The following is a 21,954-nucleotide window of genomic DNA, read 5'->3' on the forward strand; positions in this document are numbered from 1 at the left end:
AAATGGTCCTTATTATTCAAGGTATCTGGTACCAGGGAAGTGTCACGTAAAATGAATCCACTTAAATTGGAGATCAAGATTTCACAGTAAATAATGGAAAATTACAAGTTTTGATTAGCACTATATTTAAAAAAAAAAGAAACAAGAAAATATGTTTTATTTGATACTTTACCAAATTTTGTTAACAGTATTTTTCATGAAAAGGGATATTTAGGAAAGATCCTAAAATTCATGTCAAAGCCTAAGGGGTCAAGGATAACCAAGACAATTTTGAAGAAAAAGGCTAAGAAGAAAAGAATTATTATAAAGCCTTAATAATTCAATGACACTGTATTAGCTCAGGAATCACAAAGAGATGAATAGAACAGAGCAGAATTCAGAAACAGATCCAAAAATATAACAGAAACTGGTATATGACAGAGATGGCAACAAAATAAGTAAGAAAATAGGTAACTATTCATTAAATGATAACGGGAGAAGTGGTTTTCAGTATGGAAAACAATTAGATCCCTGTCTCACACAACATAGCAATATAAATTTCAGATGAGTTTAAAGATTTGAAAGTTGTATCTAGTAAAAAATGGCAATGTACAGAAAAGAAACTTTGAAAACCAAAATATATTTTTTAACAATCTCTAAGGGTGGGGCGCCTAGCCGGCTCAGTTGGTAGAACATGTGACTCTTGATCTCACAGTTGTGAGTTCAAGCCCCACACTGGGTGTACAGATTGCTTAAAAATAAAATCTTTAAAAAACAAACAAACAAAAAACCTCTACAGGAAATGCAAAGCAAAAGAACAGTGAAACACATTCCATGCTTATTAGATGAACCAAAATTAAAACATCTGATGGCACAAAGATATGGGGATACAAGGAACTCCAATACAGTACTAGTGGGAGTATAAAGTGTCCCCACCACTACAGAGGGCAGTTTGCAAAACCCAGTAACAGACAGATGTTGATGTAAGCATATCCTCCTACCCAGTTATTCAACTTCTGGGGATATAAATCCTAGACACACACACATTTGTACAAGACCTTATCAAGGATATTCCCTGCAATATTTTTCATAATAGCAAAAGGTAAAAACATCTTTTTGTCCAATGAGCAATATTTAAACTCTGGTATACCAAACAAGGAAATACTATGTTAAAATGTATCAACTAAACTTATAATTATCAACAAATGTTATGAACATATGTTTAAAAAACAATGTTGGGTGGAAAAAAAAACAAATTACAAAAACAAATAACAGACCTCCATTTACATAAAATTTTAAACATAAAATAAGACTCCACATTCTGGTGGGCCCACACTCAGTCCCAACGTTGCAGGTTTCATGGGCTCAACCCCAAACTCTCATCCTTCACTGTCTGGATTTCCCTTTCGCTCAGCAGGGAAGTTTCTACTTAATTGCAATCCCATATTTAGCCTTAAGTAGCTACTACATGTAAGGCGCTCTATCAGGTGCCAGGGAAGACAGAAGAATTGTGCAAGGCTCCTCTCACCCCACAGAAGGGCACATAACTCAGCTGGGGAAGTCATCTGCGAGACTTGGCGCTCAGTCCTTGTTCTGGCTCCCATAATGTGCGAACTCAGAAAGAGTGCTTCTAGGCCCAGTTCCTTCATCTAGAAAATGAGAAAGCCACCCTCCTCCTGTGATGAAGATTAACTGAATATATATATATGTAGGGTCTAGCACATGGCAAATATTCAGCTCTCTTAGCAACCACGGGCATGGCAGCCAGCGCATGAATACAATCTTCTAAGCAGCATTTCGGTCACACTGACAGTAAAAAGAAAAGGCACTGGATGGGTCGGCTTGGCCCTCTCCACAGCTGGATACAACAGGCCCCCCACCCTGTGGTCTCCCCTCGGGACTTGGCTCCCACCCTGTGGAACCCAGAGGGCATTTCATCGGGCAGCAGTTTGGCTACACCCATGCCTGTTTATTCTTCCGAGTTCACCATGGACAGTGCTCTGTGCAAATAGCCACCTGCCTCAGGAAAGAGAACTCCTTCTCTGACACCTTTGGGGGAATTCTGGGGTGAAAGGAGACCAAGATAATCACAACACACGTGAGCTAGCTTCTCAGCCAACTCTCTTTACACAGTTCCATACTACCAAAGAGAGGGCCACAGTGTCTCAGCTCCCCCTTCTCCAACACACGTGCCTCCAACCCACAAGCCACCTCCTGAAAAGCTGGGACAGGGTTCGATCCATGGACTTAGTGTAGCAGGCACCAGAGGGGAGGCCTGTCTGCCCAACACTGGAAAAACCACAGTGCTTGGAAATCAGTTCTGGAGATGCTGAACTGTTGGATTTTATTCCTGGGACTCCTTCCTGGGGGCTTGGGAAAGAATGTTGGGTATTGCAGTTCTCCAGCCGACGTGGCGCCACCATGTGGCAACAGCACACACAGTTTATAAATCACTCAGCCTTGACATTCTGTGATCCTCTACCAATTTTTAATTTCGAGAAATTCAAAACATTCCCATTTTTATGTTTCAAATGAGAATTCATTAACATTTTTATGTATATTTTATCATGACACCATTTCAGACTTGCATTTTTCAAATACACTCTATGAATAAACTTCAATTTATCAATATCAGCCTGTTACATCTGGGGTCTGGCTTGTTTCACTGCCCAAGAACCTATTGCGGGGAGGGGAGGAGACAACCAGTTTAGACTCCACCCAGATCCTAAGACCAAATTCTCCCTTCTAGATTTCTGGACTGGCTTACCTATAACTACCTTTGGTTTGCATACATTAAAAGAGGAGGTAGAAAAATCATCAAACAGTTTCATTTTAGCTTTGAAACTAAACTGGTGAAATAAATAATAATAAGAATAAAAATAAAACTTGCCTGATAAAATAAAGCAGGATGATGATTACCCTTGGGGGATAGTACCTATAGAGGACAGGGGGAGACTGGGAATATCCTAGGTCTTAATCTGGGCACTGGTTACACAGGGGTGGTCAATTTGTGAAAATCCAGAGTGTACACTTCAGATCTGTGCCATTTTCTGTGATTATGTCCTGGCTTAATATAATATTAAAACAAAGTCACCAAGTTCTAACCAGTTGTCCCTCTTTAACTTGCCTTTGGGACAAAAGGCTGTGCAGACACAATATGAACTAAGAACAGGGGATGCCCATTTCTCTCTGAGGTATTTCAGTCTTCACCAATTGATTTCTCCAAAGGCCAAGACCACAGATGAGCTCTCCTTCTGCCCCTCTGGAAGGAGAGGAAGGAGACAGGATACAATCTAGACCACTGTTAGTTTACATTGCTGGGCCCAGCTAACACTTCACTCTTCCAAAAATGAGCAGACTCTGGAGCAGACAACTGCCCCTCCCCTTCCCCTTCCACAAGAAACCAAGGCCACAAAGAGATACACCTGTCTCCACAGAGACACACTTCAGCTCCACAGAGACAACCCCCCCCCCCCCCCCCCGCCACACACACACACACAGTGCCTCACCACCACCAGAGACTGCCCTAACCCTACAGGGACAGCTAGCTTCCAGCCCACACACCACAGATGGGGCAGGGGGTCATTGTGAGAGATGTGGCTACCCATGGACAGTAAGGAACTTCAACTGGAAGATGAAATGTAGTATTTTCAAAGTCTTACCAAACTAAATTTCCCTGTAAAGATTTTCAGATCTAATAAAGTCCCAGAGACTGCTGTAAAAAAATTCTTGAAATCACCTCCACTTCTACCCACAGCTCAGATCATCTGGAACCATCTTCCTTCTACTTTCACCTCTACCATGTCCCCTGAACCCTAACTACCTTGGGAAGACTAAAAAGCAGGGATTATTCTGCTTTATAGATTAAAAAAAAATTAAGGCTCAGGGGTACCTGGCTGGCTCAGTCCAATAGAGCATTCCACTCTTGATCTTGGGGTCCTGAGTTCAAGCCCCAAGCTGGGCATAGAGATTAATCAAAAAAAAAAAAAAAGTTGAGGTTCAAAGATGTTTGTCAGACATCAAAAAATTATCCAAGTAACCATCTGATCACTGAGTTAGGGCGAGGTAACCTGAGTTGGAGGAACAGAGTAAGAATGTCAAAAGAGGAAGGGTGACTGTCCCCAGTACAAAGCTCTGAGAACCACCCACAGCCCCACCGGAGCTGCCTCAAAGGAGCTGGAGTCAACTCTTCACATCCTGCAACAGTTACACATTCTGCGACTTGGACTCCACCCTCCCCAGGGAAAGTGCAACAAACCCAGATCTGGGGGCAGGGAGTAGGGCGGGCAGGAATGAAGCCAGACTTAAGGCATTTTCTTAGAGCAGATGAGAGCCAATGTTGGCTAAGCCAACAGCAGAGCGTACACGCTTCTCCTCTCTTACGAAGTCCCTGGGCCCAAACTGGTGTGTACAGTTAGTCTCTCCCATACTTACCCTCGGAGACAGGGCTTATTTGGGAGAAGGAAAGGGAGCAGGATGGATCTAAGAGCAGGCCCCTAGCAAATTCCCCTACCCTGCCGAGACCTTAGCAAATTAAATGACTGGGAATGGAGGAGATGCTGCAAATGCCGCAGATCCAGAAGTCCCTGCCGCGGAAGCGCTCGGCTCCGCGCTCACCCCAAAGGTCCCCGCGGATACCCCCCAAACCTTTGTAGGGTCCCTTGCGATCGGCTCTCGACCTCTCCAAATCCGGCGGAGTTGGGGGGTAAGGAATTATGAAAAGGAGACCGGGATGAAGCTGAAGTGACCATCCATCCGCAACAGCGCGCCCCTACCCAAGCAGTCCGCGGACCTGGCCAGACGCGACCCACTAGGGTTCTTACTCCGCGCACCGGCCATGACCTTGAGCGAGTCCCTGATTAGCCCCATTTTACAGAAATTAAGAGTCCGAAAGAGTCAAGTCCGGCGCCCTGAAGTGCTCCGGGCTGCTTACCCGATGGTTCCAGGCGCCCCGCCGGTGCGCCCGCAGCGTAGTAGGTGCGCGGTGAACCTCAGCCCAGGAGCTACGTGGCCAGTGGGGAACGCCAAACGCGAGGGAAACGCAGAGGCGAGCTCCGGCCCCGGCCGAGGGAGAAAGGGGCGATTCCGACTCTGCGACGATCCTGGAGCAAGTTCAACGGCTCCCACCCCCGCCCCCAAGCCCCTCCGCAGAGGCAGACTGGTCGTGCCCTGGGGCCCTGGCTCAGGACTCGCACCGGTGTGTGGGGGGGGGAGGGGGACGTGAGAGACACCTCCACACACCCACCCCCGAAGTTGCGGCAACGCAAGCGGGAGAGTGGCGCAAAGCCGCCAGAGGGGAGGGACGGTACTCACAGGGGGTGGCCGGGCTGGAGCAGGTCCGTGGCCGGGGTCATCGATGGCGGCCACCGCGCCTCAGGACGCCTGGGGCACCTGCCGCAGCAGCGCGGCGCGTGGATGAGCGAGCTGCGAGCAGCGAGGCAGGGGCGCGGGTCGGTCGGCGCACCGGATCTGAGGTGCCGCGCCGCGGGGGCTCGGCCGTCAGAACCGCAGCCGCAGCGGGAGCCCGGGAGCAGGCAGGAGGCGGGAGCGCGGCGGTGGCAGCGGCTGCGAGGGAGGCGCCCGCGCCGCAGGCAGCTGGGGCCAGCCTGGCCGCAGCCGCCGCCGACACCTGCTGGCCCGGCCGACGGCCAATCAGAGGTGCCCGGGGCGGGGGCGCGTGTGGAGGCGGGGCGGGGGCGCCAGCCGGGCGCCCGGCCCGGGAGGCGGTGCGCGCTCGCGCCTGCGCCGGGGCAGGAGGTGCCCGCCAGGCCGGTTCCTCGGAAGCTCCCCCGGCGCGCGGGCGGCACGCGCCGGGAGGGGCGGGGCACATCGGGAGGAGGCGAGGCTGGGGCTGCGCGCGCCCGGGGCGGGGACCCGCGCCCCTTCCTGGGCTCTTCCCAGCCGCGCAGTGCAGTGCCGGGGCCTCGGCCCGGGAGCCCTCAAGCAAGACTTCAGGTCACTCCTATCTTTGAAGTGAGGTTTTTCCTGTCCCCTGCCCCTGAGCCCCGGGGGCCCGGACCCTCCCTGACCGCGGAGTGATGCGTCACCCGAATCCGGGGTCGTCCTGGCTCTACCAGCGCGGCCGCTTGCGCTCCGGAGTGTGGGCGCCCTCCCTCCCGAGCCTCACCAAAGCCGGCGTGGCGCTTCTCCAAAGCCAGCTCTTCCTCACTTCACAGTCCCTGGGTATTTAAAAGTCACCGTGGTGACCCATGCCCTGATCTGGATTCCTTTCATTCTGTCAGGAATTGACTGTGCTAGCGACGCTCAGTCGTTCAACAGACACTGACTGGCTTCGCGCTGGGCTCGGGGTCTGTCCCAGGCTACTGCGCGCCCAAACCTCCGAAGCCCCCATCGCTGCCGCACCGGCGGGTTACTGAGCCCGCGCTGCCAGAAGGACGCCCGAAGATTGCCGCGAGTGAGGGACGCGTTCGGGCCCCTGCCAGGAGGTCCAGGTCCTGGAAGAACGCCTGGGAGTTGAAAGGTTCCCGTCCAGGCCAGGGCTTCATAGAGCGTTTGCATCTATCAGGCGCAGGGCCCGGAATCTCCCTAAGACGGACTGCCTCAGCCCCAACAACTGGGCTGTGAAAACACATTGTCCGTTTTAGCCGCAACAGGGAAGTCACTCGATCGAAATAACGCTTTTGTGGAGCTACATTGGTGATTTCTAAAACCCTGGGAGTCTTTTCGAAGGACGGTGGATTAAGAGTGTTCTCTCCGTGTGAATTTGCTCAGTAGAAATGGATGGCTCCTTTGCTGATCTGCCCGCCCCAGCAAAAAACAAAAACAAAAACCTTTAAGAAGGGAACTTGGAAGATATAAGAGTTGATTTCTCTGAAGATCGAGTTTCCTCTTTTAAAGGGATTTTATTATCCACTAACTGGCTAAAGTGGAAGAACGTTTGTGTTTTGTTCCTATTTTGTTTAGATTCAATTTTATTTACCTGTGCTTGATTAGCGTTGGCATGGTACAGAATTCCAAAAGTGTGGATGGATACACAGTTAACAAGACTCCCTTCCGTCCTTGCTCCCAGCCTCTCAGTTCCTCTCCCTGGGGGCACCATTGCCGTCATGTCCCGTTTACCCCAGAGAAAATCTAATCAACCAAATGTATTTGTCCAATGTTCTTATTTTTACCTTTTGTTATACAAAACGGTAGGTCTAACTTCAGGCACAGGCCAGCAGAGTAAAGGGTTAAATGTAGAATGTGAAGGGATTACTCTCCACATGGGGCCCAGTAGTGGCAGCATCAGGACAAGAATGGGGGCTTCAAAGGTTATTTGATATCAGGCTGGTGTTTGCAAAACTGACCTAACATAAATTTGCCTCTTTACAGACTCTTTCAGAATCAAGATCTTAACATCTTGCGTAAGTGATAAACATTTCAAAAGAAAAACAAATACATACAGAAGAGTTTGTTGAGTTGGGCAATGTTACAAATAAGACAGGAAGAAAACACAGATGGAAATCCTGAGATGTTATGAACAAGAAAGAGCCCCAGTTCCCTATTTGTCATCTTGTAGGTCAGAAACAGACACAACTTCCATTCTTCACCTGAGCTATTACTGATTTTTTTTTAACATTCCCCATGAAAGGTTTGGCATTTGAAGATGAGTTGGGTAACAATGAGCCTGCAAGATGACCTAATGTGCTACCCCCTTGATTACTCCATCCTGAGCTGTCATTCAGCAAAATTTTACTGAATATCCATCTCTTCTTTTGCTTCTCATGACTCACAGGCAGTGTTTGTTTTTCCCTTTTCTGCATGATCTTGACCACTGTGAAAGTTTTAATGGATTCTCCCTTTATCAAGAAGAGCTCATTGACTTTTGTGCACCAAGTATATGTATCTCATCTTCTTTTAAAACATGAATCAGACAGTCCATTTCTTAGCCAGAAGATTGATGAGTTTATCCTGGCAAGAAAAGGACATGTCTAGGAGGATTCTGGGTAGAATTAAAAGAGCATTAATCACAAGACTGGGGTGCCAGTATGACCTTACTGCTTCCTGTCTTTGTGATCTTGGACAAGTTACTTAACTTTGCTGAATCCTGGATTCCCTAAATATAAAATGTGGCATAATCCTCTCCACTGCCCTGCAAGATTGTTATTAATTGATACAATGTATGTGAAATTGCTTGGTACATAATGAGATTTAACATGTTAGCTATCTAAAAATGATCATTTTAGTCTGGAAAAAAATGAGTTTATAAAGGAAGTTTCTATACCATTTTGTGGCATGTGCTGGCATAGAAGTGATGAAACCTTCACCCACTACTTCCCTATCAGCCAAAACATGATATCTGATTTTCCAGAAAAATGTATCTCTACCTCTCCCATTTCAACTTAGTGTTTGTTATGTAGTATCAGTTATTTGGGTGTATCTCCAGTCTCCCTAATTAGACTGGAAATGCCTTGAAGTTGGAACTATGTCACATCTTTGATTCCTATGGGCACCTCGAACATTATTTTGATAAATTGTAGATATCCAACGATTATTTGTTAAATGAAAAGTAAGTGGGTGAAAAGAAAATTTGTTAAATTGGACCTCATCAAAAAAAATTTTTAAACCCATTTGTTCTGTAAAAGACCCTATTAAGAGGATGAAAAGACAATGGTACACTGGGAAAAATATTTTCAAATAACATATCTGACAAAGGACTTATATGTGGAATATATAAAGAACTCTCAATATTCAATAGTAAAAACTCCCAGTCTAATTAGAAAATGAGCAAATGATATGAAGAGATATTTCACCAAAGAGTGTATACAGCTGACAAATAAGCACATGAAAAGGTGCTCAACATCATTAGCCAAGGGAAATGTAAATTAAAACTATAATGAGATATCACTACATACTATTAGAATGGGTTAAGATAAAAAATTGTGATGACACCAAATCCTGATGAGGAGACAGAGAAATTGTGATACGTATGGATTGCTGGTGGGAATGTAAAATGGTGCAACCACTCAGGAAAACAATGTGGCTATTTCTTTTAAAACTAAAATTGAACCTACCACACAACCCATAAATTTCACCTTAATTATTTGTCCTGGAGAAATGAAAACTTGCATTCACACAAATCTTTTACAAACTGAGCCACAAAGGACCAGTCCTCAACAGCTCCACCCAGCACAAGATAGCAAAAGAGCAGAGGACCATGACACACATCCAGTCTGCTTGCTGTACGAAGAAATGGGATGGAGCTCACTGGACTAAGTGAACAGTCATGGTTTTGGACAAGTCAAGGAGAAGTGGGAGGCTTCAAAATGGAAATCCTGGACATTCTGCTCTTCAGCAGTGGATTACCTGGAAAAACAAAAGACATGTGACCATACATGTTATCTTATATTGATGAAATAGATCATACTGGACTAAACAGAACTAAAAATAGAAACGCATAGAAAAGAATTCATTGTTTCTGGTAAGTACAGTGTTTTTCTCCAAGGTATTTTTTAGAACAATTAATATTTTATTATACAGCTATTCACGCCCTACTAAATAATGGCTTCTAAAAAGCTTTATTGCTTTCTTTAGTAAAGTTGATTCTATCTTGGATGGACAGTGTAGAAGTAATTATAGAATCTTGTCATTCACTGATTACAATATCCAATAAGGGATCCTGGTGCTGCTAAGAGATACTGATTAAAAAAAAAAATACTATTTTACAGGAGTAGATGATTACTGACTTACAGTCTTTATTTGTGACTGTCTCCTCTTACAATTTTTCTTATTATAAATTAGATCCCTACAATAAAATCCAGGGTTAGTTAATAACCTCTGTAGCCAAATCAGATACTATGCTTCTCTGAATCCTGAACCAATTGATGTCTGAGGCAGCTGACTCAGCCTGCAGTTGTGCTGAAGGTTAATAAAATTAGCAGTAATGCCCGGAAACTTAGCCAGTGCCTTGTGTGTGAGTGTGCATCCCCTTCATAACAGTCCTCAAAGCCTGAGGGATGGTTTAATTGTCATGATCTTATTCACTGAGGCTTAACAATAAAGTTCCATTGAAATGGCAGTTAGGCATCCCCAAAGAGAAGCAGACAGATGAATCTGTCCTCTTTCCCTCAGTGCCTGACCCTCCCTACCCTGCTCTGCATTTTCTTTATTCCACAGCATTTGTCACCTTTTAACACAATCTTAACTTTCTTATTCTGTTTGATACTTATTGTTTGTCTTCCCCACTAGGATATAAGCTGCACCAGGGCAGAGATTTTTGTTTTGCTCACAGATATCTCCAAGTTCCTTGGACAGAGCCTAGCACAAAGGAAGTGCTGGAAAGATATTTATTAAACGAATGAAGATGCCAGAGAAAATGCTCCTCCACCAACATTTACAATTCAAAGACGTTCAGAAGCTTTCATGCATGCTGAATATTCACATTGATATTTTTTAAATCAGGTGACCTGTATTTTCATGTATTTTAAAATTCCTTCCAGAGGTGAAGAATCTTAATGCTGGCTGCAGTGATGTTACCAGTTCATTGAGGCTATTTCTCCGCTCAGTAATTCCCCCCCCCCCCCCCACCAGGACCTTCACTATCTTTAAGGCAGAGCCAAGAGGCTTATGGTTCCAGGAGACAAAAAAGATGGATCCTACCTGGAATATAGAAATCTAAGGGTAGAAAAGAAAGGGAATATAGCATGAGAGAAGATTCTGCTCTATAGAAAGGGAAAAGAGAAGGAAGAGGAAGAGAAGGAGGAGGAGGAGAATAAAGGGTAAAAGAAGAAGATGGAAAAAAGGAGAAGAAGAAGGAAGAGGAGGAGGAAGAAAAAAGAGGAGGAAGAGGAAGGGGAGGAAGAGGAGGAGGAAGAAGAAGAGGAAGAAGAAGGAGAGGAAAAAGGAGAAGAAGAAGGAGAAGGAGAACTCTCTGCCACAAGAGCAAGAGAATCATTTGGAATGAATGTGAGTAGGTAAACAACACTATTTGGTTCTCCCAAGGATCCAGGACTGAATCTTTCTTGGTCCCCAGGGGACCCAGAATGGGAAATGTGGGAAGGTGGTAAGAAGATGGAGATGACATAGCATTTGGGGCTAGCAGAGTTGAGCCCCTGAGAGACTGAATGTACAAATGGACAACAGCCAGACCATAGATGACAACAGGACTGACCCACAACCTCTCCAGCAACCAGCCAGGAAGCCAAACCACCCCTCTGCTGTTATCAGCCCTCAATGATCTGGACTTGATCAATGGCTACCAGCTTCCTTATTTTTTGACCCCTGCTTCCAACTTAGCGTCAACCAGATGTATATGCTCCCAACTCAGTCACATAGGATGCCCTGCTTCTAGTTAGCCTGCTTCCAAGTTCCTCATGCCCCCAACCTGCAGTCAGGGAGGTTGCCTGAAGTCTTCCCTCTTTTTCATTATAAAGTTTTCCTATTCTGCTGCCTGCCTTTGAGTCTCTGCCAAACACAAGCGCTGAACAAAAAGCTTCTGTTTATTCTCATCTGGGTGGTCTTCATTTATTTCCACAGTTTTCCTAAAGGTGTTATTGAGACAGACTGCATTGCCCACCACCACAGATCCCAGCCTTTACCAAACAAGGTGCCCATAGAGGCCCATTGTGCCTCGCACTAGTGGCTTGTCAAGTTCTCACCAAACATTTGCGAATCAGCCCTGGTTCTGAGCTCTGCTCTCTGGGTGTGGAATTCCACAGCTATACATTCTCAGTTTGGTACCTGGGTTTTGTTATTTGTTCCTATTGTTTTGGCATCCTTGGTGTAATCAGGTCATTTTGGGGGGACCCATTTTGCTCTCTTTTGTGCTTCTGTTTTGTGATGTGCTATCTAAAAGTGTTTGTCATATTAAGGAGAATCACAGAATAGAAAACAGGCAGAGGGCCCTATAAGCTGAGTTTGTGGTTCTCACCAAACCAGAGCCCATTTGGACAAATTTTGCCAAGTTACGGACAAAACTAGGTGAGATTTTCTCCTTCCACCCTTTTTGCTGTTGTTGTTCTTTTTGTTCTGAGAGCTTGGCTTTGATCCAAGGAGAATGTTCTCTTTGGTGAATGTTCTCTTTGGTTCCACCTGCCTGGAGGTGCTGATGGTCAAGTCTGTGTGCAGAGGCAGCCAAACCATCAGGTTGGGGGTCCAAGATACAAAATGCACAAGCATCACTTTTCACTCACAGTTGCCTGCTCCCAAGGAAGCATCTCAGTCTAAAACCTTTTCTCCTCCTCCTCCTCCAGGAGAAACTTCTCCTTTCTACCTGAACTCTTCTTATAATCCTAATTCTCTCATATGTTGCTCTAAATGGCACATCTTCACCAGTGATGATTTGGAGCTTCAGTAACCCCTCTGGGAACATTTGGTTTGAATAAAATTGTTCGTCTGAGAGATGCCTTGGAAAAGAAGGGATCTAAAATTTCTCAGATTTAATAGGTAGCATTTGTATTGGTATGCAGAGGCCTCCAAACGAAATTCTGATTGAAAAAATTCCTTCACTAGAATACTCTTCAGCCAAAGCTAATGAGCAACCTGACAATCTTAAGCAATGACAAACTAGACTCATTTCCTGAGTAAATTCTCCCTCTGTGTCCTCCTGTTACCTCTTTAAATCTAGCTCTCCTTCATTCTTCTTATCCTTCTGATCTCTCTCCTTCCACACTTCTGATAATTTCTCTCTCTTCTTTCCCTTGTCCAGATCCCCTATCTTTTCCTGCTGACTTTCCTAAGAATCCCAAATTCTGGTTGCTTCTAAACATCCATCCCTCCCATGAGTCAGGTGTGCCTTGGATCTGAACTGAATTCACAGTTATAATTCAGAATTTCCCTAACCCAGAGAAGGCCAGCTGCTATTCATAGAATATAGCCTTCTTTTAGGTGCATATGTCCCAGGGTTACCTGAACTATATCAACTCATACACATGTTGGTCAAAACCTCAGATGCTAAATCCTGGGTGGCAAAAACTGATTGGACGAACACAGAAAGGGATCTGCAGAGTCCCTCTTTTATAATAAACCTGAGGGTTGAGAAGGGCCCCAAAGTTAGGGCAAAGTCTACTAAAAGCCATACCCAAAACATTTCCAACAAAATTTTATTAGACCGTAATTCAATCATGCACACAAAGAAAAGATGAAACTGTAGGAGATTATGGCCATACAGTCCACTCCCTCAGGGACACAACAGTTATCCCCTTAACATCTGGTAACTGCAAGACCCACACATTTAGGAATTTCACCTCTGATATTCTGCCCTGCTTCTTGCAAGTTGGCAAAATATTGCAAGAGACTCATGTACTCAACCCCATCATCACCAGGTTAAGGCTGCCTTCCCACAACATCTTCCTAAATAGCCTCAGCCTCCTGATGTTCTTAAAACGGAAAATTTCATCTATTAGAAGAGATGTCAGAGAAAAAACTACTCTTGAACTTCACTAGAATGGACCTGATCATGTATCATTTGTTAGCAACAAATACAGTAGTGAAACTCCAGGGAGTCATGTTTCACAATTAAAGAAGCAATTCGGAATTCCACATGGTTGGCAGGCTACTCCTATAAGGGACCTCAAATTTCAAGTTCTCAGAGATCCACTAGTAGCAGCTGACTTTTGGAAGTAAGTAGCTGAGCCGGGTCTGCGGAATATGCAGATGACTTAGGATAGTAGATAGTCACTGCCTAAGACATGGGACTAGACTACTGGCTAATTCCTATTTTGTTATTCATCTGCTTGCTCATAACCATTCTCATTTTCTACAGACCTTTGGTTATTGTCCACCCATAATGGCACTTTTCCTCTTTTCCTTCCTCTTTATTATAATTGTTAGCTCAGAACATACTTATTCTAATGCCATTCTTAGATTATCCCAAACAGTAGCAACTGCCCTGAGTCTTACGGATTGCGGTATATGCCATCCATCACCAGACCATCATGATAAAAACGCTAGAGAATTTCAGTCTTAATAAGCAAGATCATAAGGAATGGCAGCTGATGGCATTTGCATCTAAATAAACAAATGGTCTTAAATAAATCAACACATGAATATGGTAGTGCCCTTCTGTCACAGAAAACCAATTATTGTAAGACATTTGAATTCAACAACCTTCATGGGGGTGATGGGCCAATTACTTGCCACCTGGAAGAGGTTAATAGAGATCAAACTGTAACTGGGCTAATCGAAGACCTTTCTTCTGATCTTCCACCATAAGCAACTCCTTTTCTCCTGTGTCTCCATATGCCCCCTACCGGGTACTACTTTTTTTGCAGCCAGAATGCCTGGTCTTGTTTGCCTCAGACTCATAATAACTTCATGCACTTTACCAATAGTATGCCAAGACTTATCTGTATACTGAGACCCTAATTCTAGAAATCACAAACTTGGCAAATTCCATCTGAGATACAAGTCCCCAAACAAGGGTGGTGGAAGATCAGACCAATCTTTACTCATTGGCACAGGTAATGATGGACAATTGTATTGCTCTAGATTTTTTGCTGGCTAGTCATGGTGGTTTTTGTGCCATTGCTAATACTTCTTGCTGTACTTAGATTAATGAAACAGGCAAAATATAACAGGCAATACATTGACTTAAGGAAAAAAACTACTTGGTTTTTTAAGGTTGATCTTCGTGGCCCATGAAATTTGTTTACTTGGCCTGGGTTGGGCAATTGGGGTTCCTAGTTCTTGTGTCTTATAGGGACTATTAATTATTCTTGTTTTTGTCAGTGGTCATGATTTGGTCTCTGGCATTCTATCCAGAACTGTTAATCCTACTACATAGCTGCTCTTTTGACAGATAATCGCTGTGAAAATGTGACAACAAAAAGCTCAAGATGATCTTGCAACACAGTTGACCATGGAGACAACTGAACCATCCCCACAGTGAAGATATGGATCTGTAGCCTTCCCTGAATTGGTCAACCTGCCACTTGCAAGAGTGAGAGAATGACCAAAAGCGAGACTGAGGGACTGAATACACAAAGGAAAATGGCCAGCCTATATATGACAATAGAATGCTGACTCACAACCTCTACAGCAACCAGTTCAGAAAGTGAACTGTAGCAATTGGCCCAGAACAATTAGCAATTGTTAATAATTGCCAACTTTTTAATTTTTTTGCCCCAGCTTCCAAGTCAGGATCAAATGGAGAAAGCCAAATATGCTTGCCAAACTAATCCCATAAGATGCCCCACCTCTAGTTACTGATCCAGAGTTCTATACCAACAACGTCCAATCAGATCATACCTAACACCTTCCTTTTTTCTTTTGTTATAAAGTTTTCCTACTCTCCTGCCTGCTTTTGACTCTACCAAACACAAGCAATGGTGGCTTTCTTATATTCATGGTCTTCATTTATTTCCACAGCTCATTAGGAACTCTGGAAGGAGACAGCACTACATGGCTCCCATCTGGCAACACAGAGCAGCTGCTGCCAAATAGGAGTGGAACCATGTCAGATTTAAGGTGAGAAAGAAATAGGAGATGGAACCCCAAGAGTCCCTTGACTGTTACATAGCATAGAAGAAATCCACAAATGCCTCCATACTCACTGTGAAAGAATGTGGAAGGTACTGATTGTTGAGGGCCGGCAAGCCTGCAGGGGTCAGTGTTGGGAGGGGGTAGGCAGTACCCCATATCATTCCCACACAGGGAATATGAGGTGGTTTGCCAAGGCCAGGGACCTGATGTGGGATTTGGCTGAAATTCAGAGGTTCTGTCAAGACATTAAGAGGCAAAGTGGGGTCAGGTCATCAAGGGAAAGACTCCAGATCCTCACCATGCCAAGAACACCGCATCAGTTAGGTTTTGCTGTGTAACAAACCACCTCAAAACTTTGCAACTTAAAATAATAAGCACTTACTAGGTCATCGTTCTATGGGTTGTCTAGGTGGGTCTTTGGAACTGGGCTGGCTGATCTTGCTGGGCTCATTCAGGAAGCAGGTTAGCTGTTGGCTGGATAATTTAGAATGTCTTACTAACTGAATGAAATGGATTGTAAGTCAAAGGTGATCTAACAGTTTATCTTAGTGATTTTCTATGGGTTTCCTTCATTATTCTTGTTCCCTGTCCACCATTTTGAAAATAAGGCATAATTGCAATTCTTAGGCATTCACAAAAATGTTTTGGAATATTTATCAGCTGGTTATGTTAGCAAGCACAGTAATGCTTCTAGTAATTTACCTGGCAGTCTCTTCCTAGCAGGAATGTTAAACTTCTTTCCATTTATGACCTTACAACTCAACCTAATATATACTCTACAGTATTTTCGAAGATGAGCATGTGCAGGAGCCAAATTCTGGAAAGGGCTTTCTGCACTGACTTTTGAGTTATATAAAGTATCTCATTTCTTCATCATATGAAAAATGAGAATGTAGCATCATTCCCACGCCATGACCATCTTGTCTTTTGAGTCAAGTCATTGATGATGAGCTCTTCCATATGCTTATCTGGTAACCGTGTGTATCATATAGGAATTTCTAAAATTCAACAGACCAAGCTCCATTAACATTACTAGAAGGAAACACTGCTTCATTAACAATAAACCTCCCAAAGTTTACTGTACATGGGGAGAGAGCTCATGGTGGACTGGGTGAACTTTTAAACACTGTTCCTATTCCACCACCAAGATTTATTTCCCCTAGGAGCTCATGACTACTTCCACCATGTTAACCTCAGTAGATCGCTACTCTTCTTCTAAGAAACATATCCAAACAGGGATATAAATCCTTTTCTTATGTCTCCAGAGGACACTTGAGATAAGGTTTAGATATTTTTTAAAAATCACTTAAAACTAGGGGAAAATGGAAATAATATCAAGAGTACCATTATTTGAGCCTAGTGTTTCTCCAATTTTGTTCCACAGAACACTAATTTGGGGGGCTAATAGAAGATGCTTCATGAAAAGATGTTTGTGGTTCAACAAAAACGGGGAATGGTGCACACTATATCTACCTCATAGATACTAAAATGTACATGAGCATAACAAAGGCTCTGAGAAGTCATGCAACAGACCTCTAACTTTTCCTAATGCAGTGATTCCCAAGCTTATGAAAGTACAGAATATTTTATGTTAGTACACAACCAATATCTTATGGATAGCATATCCTGAGATATCAGTTTGGTTACCTGAATTGTATTCTAGCCCTGTTAAAGCAAAGGTTGTGCTGGAGTCTCTTCTTTCCCACATCTCCCTTCAGCTTCTATATGGTAGATGCTGTCCTGAAAACTCAAGGTGAGTTCCTCCATGAATAGACAAAGAGAAAAAAGTTAAGACCTTGTGGTTACTTCAGCTCTGCGTTCACAGTTCTTTCTTCTCTAAGAAGTCTTTCCTTTTCAGATGAGTGATACCTGGAATGGCCTGCCTCACAAGACAGGAGAGAACTGTAGAATAGTTGTCAAGAGCAAGAACCCAGGAGTCTGACTCCACCATATCTTAACTTAAAATCTCCATGCTTCAATTGTCTCATGTGTAAAATGATAACAGTAGTAAATACCTCATAGGATATTGTGAGTAGCCCATGAGTGAAAGCTTATAAAATACTTAGAACAGGATCTGACATAGAGTGTGTACTCTGTAGATATCAGAATTATTTAGTTAACCTAGACCTGGCATCCCTCAAAAGAATATCCTCATCAAACTACAATACAGATTTCAAAATTCATACAAGAGGGACATGTCTTGAGGAGCTAGGCAATCAGTTTTTTCTGGTTGCAAATATTTTATCAGCATGACTATCAATAGGTTAATTGATGCACTTTACATTTTTATTTTTATATTTTATAATTATAGAAGTAATACATTCTAACAGTGGGAGCCTATAAAACATAAAGAAACATTAAAGGGAATATGCGCTCAAATAATCTGTCTTTGGAGACCCCGCTGGTAATATTTTGTTATATTTATAATACATATATTATGAAAATGGTGATATAATACACTGCTAGATATATTTTTCACTTGGCAAAATGTGTACACTCACCCTGTCACTATTCGACAGCTGCAGATTATTCCATCCTATGGATGTATTATAATTCATTTCTTGATTCCTGAGTGGTTTACTCACCAGGATGATTTGGTGAATTACCCATCACAAAACTGGTGTTTCAACAGAAGGAGCCCACACACTCTTCATCTCCTGGAGGGTTATTAAGCCCTGTCAATTCTTTCCACTGGCTTTCCCACTCATACACCATGTCACCTCTTAGTCTTCATTATTTTTGAGGGTAAATAAATTCAAGTCAAGCACATCTACAGTGAGTCAGAGAAAATCAAAAGGCTAGAGGACAAAGCTTATTAAGTAAGATTAAAGGAAATAGTACTCTTTTGTCCATTATCTGTCAATTCTCTATACTTATTATTCAAGCATTAACATCTCTTTCTTCATTTTTTCTTCTAATTCTACTTTCCTTTTTTTTTTCCTACTTTCCATAAAAATGGGAGTATTTGCTATGATATGTGTCATTCCATAACACATGACAGTGTAAAACTGGCCAACACCTTCCTTCACTTTCAGGAGAAAAGAGCTCTGGTATGCTTCAAGGATAAAATATGGTAGAAAATAAGTTATCCAGAAATCCCAACACTAAAGCATCCAAAATACGAAACTTGTTTTGAAATGACTTTTTTTCCCTAGTGATCTTCCATGTTTCGAATCATGCAAATAGAAAAACTAATGAATGAATTGCTCTGGTGACTGTGATAATGACAGAATCTACAGAGTAATGAATAACCAACCAGTTGGGAACATCATAGCAGCTGAATTCTAACATTAGAGACAATGAGATACAGTGCATCCTGTGCATTGGACAGCTCTTATTTTTGTCTTTTGGGGATCATCACTCTTCCACAGTCTATCCCAACACCCCAGTTTCTGAGAAGGACCTAGGTATGGCCACCAAGCATCCAACTCCCTGGCCACAGTGCTAGGTTACTTGAGCTAGGTCAATGATACTCCGTTCAGGGACTTACTATTGAGAAAGAGGGTCTATTAATAATATAACTGGACTTACAAATAATGCAATATATGTTAAGAAAGAAAAAAAGAAGAAGAAGAATGTAGCAGGAGGGGAAGAATGAAGGGGGGGAAATCGGAGGGGGAGAAGAACCATGAGAGACGATGGACTCTGAAAAACAAACTGAGGGTTCTAGAGGGGAGGGGGGTGGGAGGATGGGTTAGCCTGGTGATGGGTATTGGGGAGGGCACGTTCTGCATGGAGCACTGGGTGTTATGCACAAACAATGAATCATGGAACACTATATCTAAAACTAATGATGTAATGTATGGGGATTAACATAACAATAAAAAAATTTTAAAAAAAAGGAGAATGGTAGAAAATTGTAAAATAAATAAATAAATAAATAAATAAATAAATAAATAAATAATATAACTGGACTTGACATGAATAGAATAAATGCCAGAGCTGCTTATAGTCATCTTTATGAGAACAAAGGTGCATAAGAAATCACTCTAAATTATTTGGTTCATGATTTTGTGAGTTGCCAATATGAACTGGGCTCAGCTCAGTTAATTTTCTGGTCTTGGCTAGACTTAACTCATGTATCTGTGAGCATCCCCTAGATTAGCTGGGCCCAGCTGATCTAGGATGGTCTCACCTGGGATGGTTTTCCTCTACTCCGTGTAGTCTCTAATTATCCAGAGGACCAGCCTAGGCTTACTCACATGGCACAGGCATGGCTACTCTAAGTGAGCGGAAGTGTGCAAGACCTCATGAGCTTTAGGCTCCAAACTGGGATGGCCTCACTTTCCCTATACTCTGTTAATCAAAACAAGCCTTGAGTCCAGTCCAGATTTAAAGCTGTGGTGAAATGGACTCCCTCTCCATAAGTAAGAACTGCAAGTCACAGTGCATGGAGTGTAGACAGAGGGAAGAAAGTAACTATGGCCATTTTTGTAGGTAATCTTCCACAGCCCATCTTCTGGTCAAAATTACTCACATTTCTTCTATATGCAAAATACACTTACCTCCTCCCAAGACCTTTTTCCATCTGTACTGGAGTCCATGATTTTGGGACCTACATCCTTCCACATGAGGCTTGGTTGGAGGCCTGTGAACTAAAAAAACAAGTTACATGCCTTCAACACACCCAACATACAAATGGGAGGCATGGACAGGATGAGCATGATAGACTTTTCCATTCAGAATACTCTGTTAAAAACAATGCATGCAGTGAAAATCTTGTAAATTTCATGGGCCAAAGGACCTCATCACTGTTGGGGAAGGTCATTGAGAGGATGTGATCGCTGGTTGATCCACAAGCTACAAGTGGGCAATTGGAGGCTCTTCACCCCCTCCCCGTCCTTGGAATGTACCTTCTGCCTGCCTTTCCCACAATTGGAGCCATTTTCAAGGACACAGACAAGATAGTGAGGTGGTGTTGAGACCCTCTGGAAGGTCTCTATACATGACTGAACCTCATACACACTGCTATATAAAATTTTAAGATTCCAGCAGTGGGTATGGGTCTACTAGTCTCATGGCTACCCAAGACAAGCCTGGTAAGTAAGTTCCCTTGCTTGTTAAACCTGCCACCTGCCAATCTGGAGTGGCCTACCCCGTTCTTCAACCTCTGCCTGGCCTCCGTGCATGCAGGGTTTGTGAACCAACAATCCCAGAGCAATGGATGCTGTGGATGTGCAGACTGAAAAGAGGTCCCAACAAGAGACTATGCAAAGCACTGAGGCATTTTAAAGTAGCGATTTTCTGCTTTGGTTTCTGCAGATGCTGACACAACAAATTCTGATTCTAAGTGGCTTGGCCGGATTCCTATCTACAGATCAAGCAAGATTTTCTGGTAAATAAAATATTCATGCATTTTTTATTAGCACATGAGTCTTTTTTTATGAAGTTGTCATTGCCATTTTAAAGTGCATCCTAAATCCTGATATTCACTGCAAGATTTTGATGAGTGAAAGATTTGAATTGTCTTACCATTAAACATTTAGGGTTTTCTATAACATGTTACTTTTTTTCCTGTTTTCTACAAAGTCTAGATGATTTTGGTTAATGTAAGCTGATAGCTACTTAATATATTCTTTAATTGAGTCTTAGGATATATTTTTATTAAACAAAGTTTTCCAAAGCATAGGTGGCTTTTTTTCTATGTTTCATAGCATGATTTTATTTTTTATTTTTTTTTCTTAGATACAAAAGCCTTTCAATTAAAAATTAATAATGTATTGTATAGTGACTAATATAACATAATAGAATTAAATTAAATTAAAAAAACAATTATGTGGGTTTTGGCATTAACTGAAAACATAGGTGGCTTTTTAACATTTTTAAAACATTTTGTTTGAAGATAATGTACATATAGAGAAGTACACATACCAAATGTGTATAGCTTGATGAATTTTCCCATTCAGCACATTTGTGTAATCAGCAAACAGATAAGAAACAGAATATTACCTTGAGGCACCTGGGTGGCTCAGGTGGTTAAGAAACAGAATATTACCAGACTCCAGAAGCTTTCCTGTGCATGCTTTCAGCCGCTACTCCTCTGAGATAGGGCTTCTCAACCCCAGCACTATTGATGTTTTGGGCTGAACAATTCTTTGCTGTGGGGGCTACCCTGTACATTTTAGGATATTGAGCAACATCCTTGGCCTCTACCCACTACCTGCCAGTAGCAACGCTCATCCCCAGTGTGATAACCCAAAATATGTCTCCAGACATTGCCAAATATGCCCTGCAGATGGATGCTTAACTGACTGAGTCACCCAGGCACCCCTATCCATTCAACTATTGAAGGACATTTTGTAATCACCAGTTTTTTACTAATACAGTTTTAAAACTCATTTCTTTATTATCATGCCTTATATCCCAAATTTATATATCATAGCTCATCTCTTAAAATTTTTTTTTAGTTAAGGCATCTGAATTTTGGAAATTTTGTTAATCTGGAACAAATCACATGCTGGGCATTATAAATAAAGTATTTTTTGGTAATTTCATAAGAAATCCACAATGGGGCCACTGATCCTGAAGGTGAGGTTGGGAGGAGGAAGAAAAGGA

The 21,954-nt window shown here is 42.9% G+C and overlaps 1 protein-coding gene and 1 long non-coding RNA gene across 3 annotated transcripts in view; one reads left to right on the forward strand and one right to left on the reverse strand.

The window, feature by feature from the left end:
- Window positions 1-5,641, reverse strand: part of MYRIP (myosin VIIA and Rab interacting protein) — a 393,858-nt gene extending 388,217 nt beyond the window's left edge. Inside the window, exons 1-2 of one of the 2 annotated variants that reach the window (XM_078073323.1) lie at window positions 5,293-5,641; window positions 4,913-5,081 (exon numbers count right to left, since the gene is read on the reverse strand). The gene's annotated coding sequence lies outside the window, so the exon portion shown is untranslated. The remainder of the gene's footprint in view (window positions 1-4,912; window positions 5,082-5,292) is intronic. The other variant, XM_078073320.1, reaches the window with a different exon arrangement.
- Window positions 5,642-5,874: 233 nt separating this feature from the next.
- Window positions 5,875-18,974, forward strand: LOC118521843 (uncharacterized). The gene is made up of 3 exons (XR_004910328.2): window positions 5,875-9,400; window positions 15,286-15,384; window positions 17,258-18,974. It is a non-coding gene; the product is annotated as an uncharacterized LOC118521843 (long non-coding RNA).
- The last annotated feature ends 2,980 nt before the right edge of the window (window positions 18,975-21,954 follow it).

This window comes from Halichoerus grypus, chromosome 1 (assembly GCF_964656455.1).
Source record: "Halichoerus grypus chromosome 1, mHalGry1.hap1.1, whole genome shotgun sequence".
Lineage (NCBI taxonomy): Eukaryota > Metazoa > Chordata > Mammalia > Carnivora > Phocidae > Halichoerus > Halichoerus grypus.